We start from the raw sequence: 16,099 nt of genomic DNA, 5'->3' as shown, positions 1-16,099 counted from the left end.
TAATATATTTTCCTATTGTTAGACGTAGGTATTATTTGTATTCGTTTATTGGTTTTACATTGTTGGACTACAAATCTGCTATTTGCCACGGAAAAAAAATAAACCAAAGTATATTTTTATTTAATTTGTTCTGCTTATGTACTCTAACTTCTTTCATATTGCATGAAATACGATTTCTGTGTATTTTATTGTTTATAAATTGTACAAATATAAATGTGTTGCCCATATAGATTCACAAAACATAGACTAACGTTATCAAATATATAGGCCTAATCATTTTTTCTACTTACGTACATAATACTTGTTTCGCATTATGTGTTACACGATTTCTTTGTTTTTGTAGCTAATAACTCACAAAAGTAAGTTCAAATAAATATTTGGCTTATTTCATCACATTTACGTGCATAATTTTGTATCCTTTTGTGTGAATATCTTTAGGGTAGATATTTTTCAAGTATTATTATTATTATTAGGAAATATCTATATACACTATCGCATTATTTTAAAAAATGTGAGTTCGAAAGCAACCTTTGCTGGAAGTAAATATCCAATAGGGTGTACAAAAGTCCATTTGAATTTTATGTCCAATCATTTTATTCCCGATGCCGTAAGTACATTCATATAATATGTCTACATAAATACATTTATTTAAATTTGTATATATGTATAGGAAATGTTCAATATGTCTTGAACATTTGATTAAGTAAATAAGTAAAGAAATAGATAAAAAATAAATAATAATTAAATATGAATAATATTTAATATAGAACTGAAAACAAAATATTTAATAAATGTTAAGGGATATTAATATAGAATTTACCCTGTCCTCTACATTTTTTTTTTGTTTCCACTATAATGCTTATCTAAACAAGTAGGATATTACATTGAATTCCTGTCTGACAATGACGTATTTCTGGTATTTCTTCCTTTCACCCCGAAAGCATTGATTAGTTTCGTATATCGTTTTGTAGAGTGTCTAACACTAACGTGCCTTGCTTCAGCATGTATCAGTAAGTTTCAAATCATATTATTTTTATCTAAATTTATGTTTCTTGAAATGTAGAAACAGTCTTCTCAGCTGTTGAATTAGATTCTTCAACCGTGTTGTTTGGCCTGTGATGGTATTAATAGTAAAATTTGAGCACATTCCACATTGACGATAGAATCTTAGGAGGTGTCGAACTTCTACGTTCTTGCGGTCGCCAGCACCTCCTATAAAGAGTGTATCAAAAAGTTATGTCAAAACTTTGGGGGAACATTTCTCGCATGTAGTGGATGAAGATATGTTACATGAATATGGTTCCGAAAACCGTTTACGCCCTGTTAGAGTTCTTTGCTAAACTCTTCTTACATTGTATGATGCGCAAGCTACGTGATTAGTGTGGAATGTCATCTTACCACACTTCCTAATGGCAGAAAATAATGATACGTGTTAATATTTTTTTTATTTGCAAGAAAACAGTTAATTTTATTCAAAAACAGCAAAGGGGATAAATCATACCTTATCAGTTTCTCTAAGGAGAAGAATAAAAATCAGAATTGTAGGGGTAGCACTTATCGAGTAAAACATTGTTAATATGTAGATGATTTTTTATGGGTGTGAAAATTATTCATTTGGGACTAATGAGGTATTACCACAGTCTAGTATATACAGTCACGAAGCTTGAGTTGTGAGGGTGCTAGGAACAATAGACTATACTTACTTACTGGCTTTTAAGGAACCCGGAGGTTCATTGCCGCCCTCACATAAGCCGGCCATTGGTCCCTATCCTGAGCAAGATTAATCCAGTCTCTACCATCATATCCCACCTCCCTCAAATCCATTTTAATATCCTCTTCCCATCTACGTCTCGGCCTCCCCAAAGGTATTTTTCCCTCCGGCCTCCCAACTAACACTCTATATGCATTTCTGGATTCGCCCATACGTGCTACATGTCCTGCCCATCTCAAACGTCTGGATTTTATCTTCCTAATTATGTCAGGTGAAGTATACAATGCGTGCAGCTCTGCGTTGTGTAACTTTCTCCATTCTCCTGTAACTTCATCCCTCTTAGCCCCAAATATTTTCCTAAGAACCTTATTCTCAAACACCCCTTAATCTCTGTTCCTCTCTCAAAGTGAGAGTCCAAGTTTCACAACCGTAAAGAACAACCGGTAATATAACTGTTTTATAAATTCTAACTTTCAGATTTTTTGACAGAAGACTAGATGACAAAAGCTTCTCAACCGAATAATAACAGGCATTTCCCATATTTATTCTGTGTTTAATTTCCTCCCGAGTGTCATTTATATTTGTTACTGTTGCTCCAAAATATTTGAATTTTTCCACCTCTTCGAAGGATAAATCTCCAATTTTTATAGTTCCATTTCGTACAATATTCTGGTCACGAGACATAATCATATAGGCCTACTTTGTCTTTTCGGGATTTACTTCCAAACCTATCTGTTTACCTGCTTCCAGTAAAATTCCCGTGTTTTCCCTAATCGTTTGTGGATTTTCTCCTAACATATTCACATCATCTGCATAGACAAGAAGCTGATGTAACCCGTTCAATTCCAAACCCTTTGTGTTATCCTGAACTTTCCGAATTGCATATTCTAGAATCCAGAGTGTGCCGATACTATTTCGCATTATCTGTAATGAGGCGATACTAGCGATCCTAGTGGTTAGCAACTATCTATGGATTCATATTTACTACGTATTGAGTTTCGTGACTGTATATACTAGACTGTGGTATTACGAGAACTTTTTGTTACTCTACCCAAGGAATAAGCTGTTAAAATGTGGGAGGTTTTATCACTACCACTCTGTATATTCTTAGTGCATTACACGAAAGAGGAGACCGGGTAGCTCAGTTGGTAGAGCAGCTGCCTACGCATTGGGAGGTACGGGGTTCAATCCCGGTTGCCAAAACTTTCACATTGGCACCCGGGTCCACTCAGCATTTTGTCAAATTCAGTGCTGCTTCCTTCCCTGGAATAAAAAGTACTCGGAGAAGAATACCGACCACACGACCTCATTCTAATGCCGTGATCACGAAAGCATGAAACTCTACCTCCGTGCGCTTTCATGGGGATATACCGGGACATCATTTTATTTTTACTAATATTTCTAATATTAACCTGGCTATACCTTTGAATTAACGGTTGAGGATCGAAAACACTGTTTGTTACCCTTTCCACTTTACTAGGTATAGGAGGGAAAAAAGTAGTACATCTATTTACGTAAACTAATAAATATTACGATTTTGATTTTTATAATTTTCGTTCGGTTTCTATTTACTCTAAATATAGTACAGTATTAACAATACGAATTCACTAACTGAAATATCCAGGAGGACGTATTCATTACGCTATGTATAGTATACTGTGTACAGCACATTAATATACAATATGAAGAGTGCATTTAAATTGAAAAATAATCAAAATCTGATATTTAAGCAAATTGTTGAAAATGGTGACTGTTCTTTTCGATACAGGCTTCAGTTCTTTTGTGCATATTATCGAAGACGTTTTTAAGCATATTTTCGGAAATTGAATGCATTGTTTCTTGAATGTAATCCTTTAATTCTTCTGTTGTAGGATGTTTAGCAAACATAACTATTTTACAATAACCCCAAAAGAAATAATGTAAAGCACTCAAATCAGGCGACATGGGAAGGCATAATTTACGTACTGTAAATTCAATCTTCATTCTGCCCGACCCGCACATATAAATTTACTCAGATACTCTGTCTACTGTCCGTCCAAGTGGTTATGTCGCAGGGTCATAGAAAGGGGGAAAATCACGTGACAGTTGCTTAATGAGGCCCTTTTATTTAAATTATTTTAAATATTGTTGTGTAATATTACGTAGCCACTAGCCTTTATAGAGAGGCCAGTAGAAATGGGTGAGAGAAACCGGGATACGACGTAACCAAACGACGTAATAGTACCTGTGCGAAAATACCCATGATTCAATAATGAATGCTCTTTCTTCACTGGAAAATGCGACCATATTTCTGGAACGAACTGTACTCACTCACTCAGTACTGTTTAGGCCTACTATAACCGAAAGTCTCTGACTGCATATGCGGTCTTTGTCCTGTGTGAGGACGGATAAGAAAGGGTGGGAGGGAAGTACATTCAAAAACTCGGGTACAATAAAAATTGAAGTAAAAATAAAATGATGTCCCTGTATTTACCTTTGCCTATTGGGAGCTTTACTTCGTCCACCACGATTGACATGTTCGCCAAAGTCGGGGATTGAATTGGGCTCGCTCGCGTTATAGTCGCATAAGCCAATAAGGACATTACAACAAAGCATTGGGTTGACTTCACGAGGATTGAACCCGGGTCTCTGCTTACATTTGGTACATTGTGTGCCCAATATATGAGCCGTTCAGAGCAGAAGTGGTGTAAGTCAGAAATGGGTAATGAGGGTTAAAGTAAACATTCTGTAAAATGCAGGGCAAAGTAGCGATTATTATTCAATTTATTTAAACTATTAGTAGTCAGTGGATAGCAAGAAGGACATTACAGAATTTTTACTTTAAACCTCAATACCCAATTTTGACTTACGCCAGTTTTGCTCTGAACGGCTCATATATGCGATGATTGTGAAGTCCAAGAGGTGGACCGGGTGGTATTCGTAAGTCCGACGCTGACACGTGAGCCATCCTGCATTAGCCCCTAATAGGGCCAGACACCATTCGCAACTGAGTAGCCAGATAAGTCGCAGGGGCCTGGAGCCTCAACCCTTTCTAGAATCTGCATCGTGAAACCTACGCTGACAGATGGGCCACCCTCCATCAGTCCCTGATAGAGCCAGGTCCCATTCATACAGGAATAGCCTGATAAGTCCCAGGGGACCGGATCCCAATACATTCCTATGTCAGCATCGTAATGCTCCAATTTGTTTGAAGTCATCAAATCGTTTATCTCTAAATTCTGTATTGAACATTTCCACGATGTCGCAAGGTTAGTCAATATCTGTTTAGCAATCATGTGTAACGGTAAAAGGAAGATACACTCGCTAGAAGACAAGGTTAGAATTATAACCTAAGTTGAAGCAAATCTCCTCCCCCGCCCCCCCCCAAAAAAAACTGAAATTGCAAGGATTTATAATAAACATAAGAGCGAAGAACTATTCACTCTCACACGTTACTCTTCAATATTCTTCAGAATTCTAAACCTAGTTACTTAGCTTCTCGTTTTCAACATTTGTCCCCATATCACAAAATAGATATTCTCTCACAATACCATACCAAACTCTCCATTCCTAAACACAGAACATCTTTCTACTCTTCATCTTCCACCGTCTCTGCAGCTCATCTATGGAACTCTCTACCACATGCCAGAGACTGTCGGACATTATCTAGTTTCAAAAATAAACTAAAATTTCACTTTTTCAATTCAGATTCCTTTCAATTATAAACCCATTTCTCTGCAATAGTTTTGTAACATATATATATATATATATATATATATATATATATATATATATATATATATATATATACATACAGGCTGTTTCAAAAATACGGGGCATAATTTCAGGTATGTATTTCCCACATGTAGACAATCAAAATAGTTCATTACAACATGTGTCTGGAAATGCTTCATTTTCGAGTTATGGCCTTCACAACATTGAAATTCACCGGAACGTTTTTCTTTCCGCAGGTCGTTGTCATTACAGAAGATGTTCAAAATGTCCACCTCCTGCTTGAATACAGACCTCACATCGATGTCTCATTGACCAGCGAACACGATTCCAAACTCCAGGAGTATTGCGTATGTCCTCAGAACATGCCACAATTCGATTCCGAAGGGATTCCAAATCAGGCACCGGAGACGAATAAACCAATGATTTTAAATGGCCCCACAAGTAGAAATCGAGAGGGTTCAGATCAGGTGAGCGTGGAGGCCAAGCAATTAGGCCACCTCTGCCTATCCATCGAAAAAAATTGTTTTATTTAACGACGCTCACAACTGCAGAGGTTATATCAGCGTCGCCGGATGTGCCGGAATTTTGTCCCGCAGGAGTTCTTTTACATGCCAGTAACTCTACAGACATGAGCCTGTCGCATTTAAGCACACTTAAATGCCATCGACCTGGCCCGGGAACGAACCCGCAACCTTGGGCATAGAAGGCCAGCGCCAACCAGATCGATCATATCCATCGATCAGGAAACCTTCGATCCAAGTACCGGCGAGCCGTATGACTGAAGTGTGCAGGAGCGCCATCATGCAAGAAGTGAATGTGTTGACGATTGATCAGTGGAGTGTCTTCTAAAACATGAGGTATGGTGTTTTCCAGGAAGTTTGTGTACGCCTGCCACGTAAGTCTGTTTACAAGTACATGGGGTCCAACTAATCGATCACCAATGACACCGGCCCACATGTTGAGGGAGAACCGAACCTGGTGATGAGATGGAACAGTTGCACGTGGGTTTTCATACGCCCATACATGCTGATTGTGGAAATTTGTTATGCCATCTCGTGTGAACTGTGCTTCATCTGTAAATAATACTAAGGCAGGAAAATTCGGATTTACACCACACTGCTGCAAGAACCACTGACAGAACCTAACTCGTGCAGGGTAATCTGCTGGTGACAGGGCCTGTACACGTTGCAAATGATAAGGATACAATTGATACTCTTTCAACAGTCTCCAGACAGTCGTATGAGGAACATTGACTTGCAACGCTACCCTTCGTGTGCTGATAGAAGGAGTCATGTTCACAGCCTCCAGAATCTCCTCCTGTACTTCTGGAGTTGTAGATCTTGGTCGTCCCCTTCCCAAACCAGGAGAGTTAAATTTTCCATACTCGCACAGACGGTAATGGAGACGTACAAATGTCTTCCGATCTGGACATTGTCGCTATGGGTACCTCTCCTGGTACAAACGACGAGCCAGCGCAGCATTGCCGTCCGCCTTACCGTACATGAAGTGTATCTCTGCCAGCTCTTGATTTGAATACATGTGGCACAGTCTAACGCCTACACAACACTGAATGTAACCTTCGCCTCGGAATGAACTGTCAGAGTGCCCTTTTAATGTCTCCTTTGACGGCAACGACCTGCGGAAAGAAAAACGTTCCGGTGAATTTCAATGTTGTGAAGGCCATAACTCGGAAATAAAGCATTTCCGGACATATGTTGTAATGAACTATTTTGATTGTCTAAATGTGGGAAATACATACTTGAAATTATGCCCCGTATTTTTGAAACACCCTGTATATATGTATATATATATATATATATATATATATATATATATATATATATATATATATATATATATATATTTATATATGACAATAAATTCATGGTGATCAGGGGGAAAAAACAGGGGGGAAGGAAACGATATATATATATATATATATATATATATATATATATATATATCGTTTCCTTCCTTTCCCCCCTGTTTTTTCCCCCTGATCACCATGAATTTATTGTCATACTCTCTTTATTGTGGATTTTATTTAATTTTCGTATTTTTTGTCTTCTTTTTCATTATTATTTTATTACATTCCATTTGTTCTATTCTTCCTTATGTTTTTCCTATTAACCATTTGTACTAACTGAGTTGCTTTTATTATATTCCAATCTCTCTATCTGTATTTTACTTTCGTTTGTTCTATTATGGTATTATTTTCATGTCGTTTAGTGTCGATTTTGTTATGTTGTTATTATTTTTGTAATATGTTAGTATTCTGTTCTTTAAATTTTTGTTAAATTTTCACTTGTATACTTTGTGACCTGGTAGAGAAGGCCCTATGGCCTTAACTCTGCCAGTACCAATAAATAAATAAATAAATAAATTAATTAATAGTAATAATAATAATAATAATAATAATAATAATAATTATTATTATTATTATTATTATAAAATTAACGAATTAACATATTTTATGCTCGACCATGCCGAAATGTAGTAATTATACACCTGGTAGCAATCCTTTAATGCATGTCATTAAAGTACACCTACTCATTAAAGTACAGGTGTTTTCAGCCAATGACAACTCAGCTTACAGGTGTTCAGCCAATAACAAGTCAGCTTTGTACCGTTATAAAACCGCAAGTATCGATTATTCTCGAAAGAGAATTAGCGAAAAGTCACGGAGGCTGGAAATCCAATACTTTCGCAGAAGGTTATGTTCTGTTACTATAATAATTAGCGTTAATTGTAAATAATATTCAAATAAATTCAATTTGCCATCTCGTTTTTCAATGTCGAATTCAATAATCAAGGTTATACCAAGTTTAACGGGATTACACAAGGTCAATGACATAATTGTTCTCGGAAAAAATCAATACTTTCGCGTCTGCGCACATCTCACAATTCACGACCTAGAAGAAGGTCACTTCCGATCTTGTCAGATACAAATAAAATAATAAAATAAAATAAAATCTGAATAATTTCAAGTTAGAATTATGGTCGAGCATAAAAAGTCGTATGAAACTCGCCTATAATGGTAATTAAGAAGCTCGTATGAAAATTATGAAACTCGCTTGCGCTCGTTTCATAAACATCCATTCTCGCCTCTTAATTACTATCATTATAGGCTCGTTGCATAATGTACTATTAAAGTTTATGGTTGAATAAAAATAATCACAGTAAAAATTTGTAGTGTATTTATAGTAACATTAAAATTGTGGTCACTTTCTATTGATTCAAGCGCATTTGGTCAAGTTAAAATAATCATAAAGTGCTTTCAGCTCTCTGTGTTCTGTTACAGTGATTAATTTTCTAGTCAGAAAATTATCTTATATGCAAATCTTACTCGGTATACGTAGATCTGAGTTGTAATTTAAGGAGAGTATGTGAATTTTTGTAGATGGAATTATATTTATTATTTGGAATTATTAAAGGCTAGATTTGAAATAGAAATTATTTCTTTTCAGATACTATATTTAAGAATTGTAAATATCTTTGGATTTTTTATATTTTTTTTTCTACGGGCTTAACTGTTTGTTATTCTTTTCGTTTGTTTTATGCGATTAAAGAATTTCGGTACAAATATTTAGTTCAATATTTCTAGACTTTGAGTGCTCAGAGTGGAATAAAAATGTCCACTGTTGTATAATAAATCATTTTGAATTCAGTGGTATAAAAAAAAACTAATTAGTTTCTTATCCAAGTGCAAAGGAAGTCCCTAAGTGATAGCCTATTTTCCCACTTTATTAAATGGACCTCAATCATCAGGTGCACATTTCTAACTACAGTCTTCACTCGTGTACCTTGCATTTTTCAAGTTTCCAAGGGATGTATATTGCAAATTCTAAAGAAAAATTTAGTTAAATGTTTCACATTCAGTGAAACAGAAAAAATACTGAAATTTGATTAAAATTTTCGCTATTTTTTCAACGTATATCTATTTTTTTCCTTGGGTCTACTTTATAGAACATAAGCTGCAGATAATACTGTAAAAATTTCATATACCGGTAAATAGATTCGGTAGTTTCAGAGAAAAATGCGCTTAAGTTCGAAAAATATCAACTTACAGAAAAGTACTTTTAAAAGTAAAAAGTATGTACGAATTACATGCGCCGCCAAATTTAACGAGGCCATTTAAAGGTCCTATCTCGATAGATACCCCCACATATTATTTTAAAGTGTTTTAGTAGGTTATTTTACGACGCTTTATCAACATCTTAGGTTATTTAGCGTCTGAATGAGATGAAAGTGATAATGCCTGTGAAATGAGTCCGGGGTCCAGCACCGAAAGTTACCCAGAATTTGCTCATATTGGGTTGAGGTAAAACCCCGGAAAAACCTCAACCAGGTAACTTGCCCCGACCGGGAATCGAAACCGGGCCACCTGGTTTCACGGCCAGACGCGCTAACCGTTACTCCACAGGTGTTGACTTGTAAAGTGTTTGTTTTGTACTTTTTCTTAAATACAAAATAAAAAATATTATTTTTGACCCCCTAATCACTACCCACCCCTCTTAATCATTCTCCTTCCGTTACCTACAACCCAGGATTTACTGTATCATATTTTTCATACTTATTTACAGAAGTAATTTTGTCAGTGGTTGAATTAATTCTTTCGACAAGGACATCATTTTATTTTTACTTCAATTTGTATTGTACCTGAATTTTTGAATGCACTTCACTCCCACCCCTTCTACTAATGAAGTTCCAACTGCCTCCTCACAGGACCAAGACCGCATATAGTAATCAGTACTGAGTTAGCGAGTATAGTACGTTCCAGAAAAATGTTCGCGTTTTCCAGTGACGAAACAGCTTACAATATTGAATCATATTTTCCCACAGGTACTGTCGTCCGTTTCCCTACGTCGCATCCCGATTTCCCCCACCTGCTTCTGCATGCTCCTTTATGAAGAATAGTGGCTGGGCTGTTGTAGTTCTTTTCTGAACTGTTAGGAATTGGACGTTTAGGTAATATTATACAACTGTTTAAAATAACTTAAATAAAAGGGCTTCGTTAAGTAATTAACTGTCACGTGATTTCCTCTCTTTCTACAACCCTGCGACATAACCACTTGGAAGGACAATAGATAGTATGTCTGAGTAATTTTATCTTTTCGGATCGGGCAAAAGTAAAGATTGAATTTACAGTACGTAAGGTACTTTTTTATAGAGTAGGTACAGAATTATTTCAACATGAGTTACTAGTACGAAAAACGAAACTGGTAATTGGGATTATGTACAATAGTCTATAGTGCAATAATATTCACAAAAGAACTGAAGCCTGTATCGAAATGAACGGCCACCATTTTCAAAAATGTGTTTAAATATCCATATTATGATTATTTTTCAATTTAACTTCATTCTCTATATTGAACGCTAATGTGCTGTAGACAGTACAATACACACTGCATAATGAATACGTCGACATGGACAGCTCAGTTTATGAGTAAAAACACTCATTGTTAATACTATACTGTATTTTGATTAAACAGAAACCTAATGAAAATGTTCAAATTCAAAAGCGCGATATTTCCTAGTTTACGTAAATGGATGAACTACTTTTCTTCCCTCCTATACCTAGTAAAGTGATTTGTTTGTATATTACGCCAGTATCATCGAACTCCAGTCGTGGAAGGAGGTAGGAAACGGCGTTGATCCAGAGATATAGGCAAGTTAATATTAAAAATGTTAGTAAAAATAAAATGATGTCCCTGTATTTATCAGTCGTATAAATGTTGGGATGTGGCGAATATAAGATTGTTTGGACGCCCATTATGCTTCACACATGCTCATGTAATTTAAAAAAAAACTCCGCAAACTTGTCCTGCAATTCTAACGCAAAAGAACTGTGGTTTAATCCCCCCCCCGCGTGCTCACCCCTCCGTTCCACAGACGCTGCCTCGTCGTCTAAGTTACCTCATTCCACCAGCCTTTAGTGCGGGGGAGGTCGTAGGTGCAGTACTCAGTCCAGGTACGAAGTTAGTATGGTTTTGTGTATGTTGTAGAAAGGAGCGATTTTCGTAGCCTACTTATAACTGTAGAAACGTATCTAATTTTGAAACAAAGCGGAAGCATTGCATTGCAGAAGAATTACAAATTGTGTTTTCTATGGCGACTATATCATGCTCAATTTAATGTAAGACGTCGCTTTCTGCAATTTACGAAGGCTACTCTTAGGTATGTGTCTCTCCATTTTAAGACATTTTATATAGTCTTTATTATTATTCTTATGTGTAAATCGACTAATATCTCGATCGCTAAGAAGTATAAATCGTATCTACTAAAATGGTTTATTTAGAATAACTACTTTATCATTATGTTTACAAAATTTAACATACACATCTTGATTACACAACTTTTAACACTGTATCGTCCACACCTGTGGAGTAACGGCTAGCACGTCTGGCCGCGAAACCAGGTGGCCCGGGTTCGATTCCCGGTCGGGGCAAGTTACCTGGTTGGGGTTTTTTCCGTGGTTTTCCCTCAACCCAACATGAGCAAATGCTGGGTAACATTCGGTGCTGGACCCCGGACTCGTTTCACCGTCATTGTCACCTTCATCTCATTCAGACGCTAAATAACCTAAGCTGTTGATAAAGCGTCGTAAAATAACCTAGTAAAAAAAACACTGTATCACTTCGGAATATGTATGATATGAACTTTCTTGTGTTAAATACTATTAACGTACCTTGTTAACATGTTTCGGCCTATTTTCGGTCATATTCGGAACTGGTCGTTGTTAGTCTTGGCGCCTCTTTTTTCCTGTGAGGATGCGTTCATAGTGCAGAGTCAAAGAGTGTATGTGTTTTGAAATTGAGTTGTATGTTGAGAATATCGTTGGGGTGTGTTTTCGTGTGTCTGTATATTTCATATTGTTCTAGTGTGTTGAGTTTCTGGCTTTTTGGTTGGATGTGCAGTATTTCCATATCTGTCTTGATGTCTTTCTAGGTGTGGTTGGCATTTTTAATGTGTTCTGCATATGTGGAGGTGTAATTTTGTAATGGCTGTGATGTGTTCTTTGTAACGTGTTTGAAATGATCTGCCTGTCTGTCCTATGTAGAAGTTGTTGCAGGTGTTACATTTGAGTTTGTATACGCCTGTGTGGTTATATGTGTTTGTTTGTGTTAGTGAAACATGTTAACAAGGTACGTTAATAATATTTAACTTAAGAAAGTTCATATCATACATATTCCGAAAATTGAACAGTTGAATAATATTTTATCCTCGAGTAGAAGATCTTGCAAAGCAGAAACATATATAAAAAGTTCGTTTATTTTGACAAAAATTAATTTTTAAAACAATTTTCTGATTCACCTGCAAATTCACAGATGCGAGATATCATTTCTTAGCCAATGATACATTTTATTTACCATTTTTCGTCGTGTAGAAGTTCAGCTGATAGGCTTATCATATGAACACAAGAATTGAGAGATGTCTAAAGAAAAAGCGAAACACAGACAGAGACTTGCTCTGCAAATTCATTACGGAACTTGGCGCGTGTTATCTACTGTTCTTCGAAGTATTTCAATTTGTTGCAAGAAGAGGTCACCTCTGTTACTATATGATAGCGGAACTGTTTTCCATTGTGGTGTTGATTTATTTTGATTCACGACGTGATATGGTGAAAATACCGGTAGTAAATTTGAAATCTCTTTAATGTTCCATTAGAAATATTTACGGAATTTAGAAGATTTCATTTAAATTTTGTACCGTGTCTGTAAGTTTAGTGATTGGGCTCTACTGCATTCTACAATGCTACATTATTTGCAGTTTTAGCCGCTTCTTGTAATACTGTTTTATTTTTCATATGAATTTGATTGAATTTAGTATAGATTATATAGATTTATTTATTTAACCTGGTAGAGATAAGGCCGTCAGGCCTTCCCTGCCCCTCTACCAGGGGATTACAACTATAACATGAACAATAAGATTACAATTAATATTAAATTTACAATTACAATTACAATCAAAATTAAAGTACGACAAGAATACCTGATTAATGAAAGCTAGACATTTTATCATAGAAGTTAAGAACAAAGAATATTTTTGTATTTACTAAATTACAAATTAAACCTACAATAACAAAATTCTATAGTGATGAAATTACCGGATATTGAGATATTTTGTGGTAGATTAAAAGAACTATTTACAAGAAACCATGTCTGAACGAGTCTCAATTACTGACCAAGTGCCTAGTAAGTTTGCGTTTGAATTGAATTTTATTTCGACAGTCCCTGATGCTAGCAGGTAACGAATTCCAGAGTCTTGGCAGGGCTATTGTGAAAGAGGATGAGTATGAGGAGGTGCGATGGGATGGTATTGTTAGTATTGTTTCATGGCGAGAGCGTGTGTTCAGATTGTGGTGGGAAGAAAGGTAAGTGAAGCGAGACGACAGGTACGAAGGAATAGAAGAGTTCAAGATTGCGAAGAGAAAGAGAAGTGAATGTAAATTTCTTTTCTTATCTAGTTTAAGCCAACCTATTGCTTCCAGGGATGGGGTAATATGATCATATTTACGAACATTGCTAACAAAACGTACACACAAATTATGAGCACGTTGAAGTTTTATTTTGTTGTCGCTGGAGAGGTCAGTCAGTAAAATGTCAGCATAGTCAAAATAGGGAAATACAAGGGTCTGCACAAGGGACTTTTTTAAGCAAGAGGGAAGATGAACATTTATCCTTTTTAACACATGAATAATAGAATATAGTTTTCTGCAGGTTTCTGTGATTTGCATGTCCCAGTTGAGATTATTATCCATGTGAATGCCAAGATTTTTTACCGAAGAACTGAAAGGGATATGCACTGTACTTACTTTAACGGGGGAAATGTCGAGGTGCTTTACAGCGTCGGTTTGCCGTTTGTGTCCTAATATGATTGCTTGTGTCTTTCCAGGATTGATATTAGTTTAGTTTTGCGTTCGAAAGTTGAGTGATTTGATTGTTGACCTGCTCTATTTTCCTACCACATTTTCGTAGTTATAGTATATTTTCATTCTGTTAATGCGCTGTTTATGTTTTATACGGATTTATTGAAATTTGGTATCGTGTCTTCTTCCGAGCGGCAGCATTAGGACTTCCAAACCAACAAACTACTACTAATATTTCAAATACAGTACTATTTAACTGTTTTATAAGTAGATTTCGAATTTTTTTTTCGCAGAAAATTTGTTATGAATGCGATCTTTCAATGTACAAAATTTGAAGGTCCTGTCCAACCTTCTAGTGTTGAAAGTTCCCTTGTGAGAAGCTTCCCTCCATCGCACCGCTTCTACTTGCAGCTAGCTAGCTCACTTACCTCCACTATAAAGTTCTTACTACAAGCTACGGTGCACGCATGCATTTGGTTTCACGAGATAACGAAAGGCTTGTATAAAATTCAAATTATCTTAAAAATCAAGCAAATAAAATCCTAAAACACACATCGATGAAGCTTAATATGAATACTCAGACATATTATTCCAAAAACCTTGATATAGGCTCTATTTAGAAGTTTTTGTTCGTGAGATATTCTATCCTCGCTTCGATTTATTCTTATTCCAGCAGCTATGCAGAGATATGTTTTCTTTTATGAATCAGTAAATTTATTTTCGGGTAAACTAACACAATTTCTTATTGCGAATATTCTTTTGCACTCTTCACAATTTAACCATTTCTGAAGCAGCACTTGTACTTGTAAAATACATCTTCCCGTGATTTTAAAAATTAATCATGTTTTAGTTGATTATTTAACGACCCTGTTTCAATTAATAGGTTACTTAGTGTCGACGGAATTGTTGATAGCGAGATGGTATTTATTGATGCGGCCGAGGATTCTCCAGACATTGCCTCACATTCGCCTTACAATTAGGAAAACCTCGGGAAAACATTCAGGTAATCAGCCCAAGCAGGCATCGAAAATACTCTCGAGGGCAGCTCCGGATCAGATGGCGAACGCTTCTGACAAATAGCAACGCCGGTGGCTTTTAATGTGTTAAATCTTTAAGAGAAAAAAATTATATGTTGCATTAACAAGAAATTTAAGGGGGGACAATCATGTTGGGAAACCTCTTTTTCTGTTGAGTCAGTTTTAAGCCAATGGACTCATCTTTAAAATTATTTAAATTCCTGCATTCGGATTTGATGTCTAATTTGCGGGTGAATTTGCAGTCTGCTGCAAAAATGATAAAGAATAACTACGCAAAGTTTTTGGTACAGAATGTATCAGAGGCAATGCTAAAAATAAGTAATTACATTTTAAGCGTCTTAATAAGATATTTTGGTGTGATAAATCTCGCGGGACCAACGCGTGTCAAACGAGGTGATTGGGTTAACGAAATTTTCAGGGTATGTTTAGAGTACATTCAGAAGAAAAGAGTACTAAGTTTCAAGTTTGTATGAAGAAAAGCTTCGAAGATTCCCCCTCCCCACAATTTTGGGACTTTATTCTAGCCCCAATTTTCGAAGATAATATTAACTGAAATGTATGTGCTTTGGATACGTTGTGAAGTAAAGTCGGGTAAACTAATCCAGCAGTTACAGTTGTTTCTTATGCAAAGTTCCATTACTGATATTTAATTTTGAATTTTGACATTTTTGCTGGGTAACTTTAGCTGTTGGACCCTGGACTCATTTCACCGGCATTATCACTTTCATTTCATTCAGACGCTAAATAACCTAAGATGTTGATAAAGCG

Source organism: Periplaneta americana, chromosome 10, assembly GCF_040183065.1.
Source record: "Periplaneta americana isolate PAMFEO1 chromosome 10, P.americana_PAMFEO1_priV1, whole genome shotgun sequence".
Classification (NCBI taxonomy): Eukaryota; Metazoa; Arthropoda; class Insecta; order Blattodea; family Blattidae; genus Periplaneta; species Periplaneta americana.
The sequence above is the reverse complement of the archived record's forward strand: the minus strand, read 5'-3'. Positions refer to the sequence as shown.